General features: G+C 45.7%; 1 protein-coding gene across 1 annotated transcript in view; it reads right to left on the bottom strand.

Moving 5' to 3' along the window:
- The window catches only part of Spt (Spitting Image), a 10,217-nt gene that overhangs the window by 4,079 nt on the left and 4,458 nt on the right, over window positions 1-1,680 (bottom strand). The window lies entirely within an intron of this gene.

Below are 1,680 nucleotides of genomic sequence, written 5' to 3'. Positions count from 1 at the left end.
CTTTACCCTCTTGCAGCACTGCCACAGCGTGCTACGATGATTTTTGGAACGGTGTTGGCAGTACCGCCAGCGCTGACAAACAATTTTGGAACACAGCCTAAGTAGTGTATCAAATGTGGTCGACAATAATGAGAGAGAGGTCCGTGGGAGATGGCCAATCTTAGAACATATACAGGGTGTCTCAGAAAATGTTACTGAAACACAATGGGGACATAGATTGGATCAAGGGGAACAAAACAGTTTTGTACCATTTTGCAGTTGACGCAATATTTAACGAGATATTAACGTTTAAAGATAGGCGAATACGAGCATCCACCCAGCCTACTGATCATGTACTGCTGCCGGCAGGACAGCCTACCGTCCCCACCATGACGCGCCGGTCGAGCGGCGGGCCGCGAGGAGCGAGGATGGCCTGGCAAGGGAGCCACTCAGAACGGCGCGCTTGCCAGGCCATCCTCGCTCCTCGCGGCCCGCCGCTCGACCGGCGCAGCCTGGTGGGGACGGTAGGCCGTCCTGCCGGCAGCAGTACATGATCAGTAGGCTGGTTGGATGCTCGGATTCGCCTATCTTTAAACGTTAATATCTCGTTAAATATTGCGTCAACTGCAAAATGGTACAAAACTGTTTTGTTCCCCTTGATCCAATCTATGTCCCCACTGTGTTTCAGTAACATTTTCTGAGACATCCTGTATAAATGGAAGGGGCATAGGGCGCTGAACGTGAAGCCACATCTGTGCGAGAGAGAAAGGTAGTAAGGGATAAATGTTCGCAATGCGCATACGCAGCACCGTCATCTGTGTGAATTGTGCAGTTGGTTTAGTGTTTTTACCCATTTGTACATTACGCAGATGTGTAAAACGTGATGCTGCGCATGCACATTGGGAACATTTATCCCTTAGTCCGGATCTACAATAAGGTTTTAAGCCTTAAGCCATAAGAAATGGGCGAATCACAGTCGCTTATTCTTCTCGGATTCGACTGTAATTGGTCAATTTTTTACGGCTTAAGGCTTAAAACACCTATTGTAGATCCGGGGTTACTACCTTTCTCTCTCGCACAGACGTTTGCATCAGCGCGAGCCATGAGAAGTATAGGCAATGCCCGTTCCATTTATAATATATGTTCTAAGTGGCCAATCCCCCTCTCATTCTCTCTCCCATTACATCATTGAATGGAAAGAGATAGAAATGGCCGTCTGCCACAGTCCCTCTCTCTCATCTCTATCGACCATTTTGACATACAGATCACACAGTCCATTTGCTGGATTCACACTGTATCCGATTTGCATCGTACGATGCTCTGCAACCAATCAGAAAACAGGATTCCGATGATACGAAGCAAAATCCATCGGAATCCTGTTTTCTGATTGGTTGCAGAGCATCGTACGATGCAAATCGGATGCAGTGTGAATCCAGCAAAAATCTTTGATGCGAATAGTTACAAAGAGCAACCATATGTCCCCGACTAAAAACGGACGCGAAATCGCGAGAAAATTGCGAATTGCGAAAATCGCGATTTCTTGAAATCACTATCTTAACGATTTTTATTTATTTACTAATTATTTACGATCTTAGTAACTTCTGGGGATTTTCGAAAACTATCTCACTCCTCGCTGAACCTATGAATCTAGTAATTTTTATTAATTTCCGGGAGATTTTAATAACTTCTGGCGATCTCGTT

This window comes from Trachymyrmex cornetzi, unplaced genomic scaffold, assembly GCF_001594075.2.
Source record: "Trachymyrmex cornetzi isolate Tcor2-1 unplaced genomic scaffold, Tcor1.1 scaffold700, whole genome shotgun sequence".
Lineage (NCBI taxonomy): Eukaryota > Metazoa > Arthropoda > Insecta > Hymenoptera > Formicidae > Trachymyrmex > Trachymyrmex cornetzi.
This window is presented reverse-complemented; position numbering and strand designations above follow the sequence as displayed.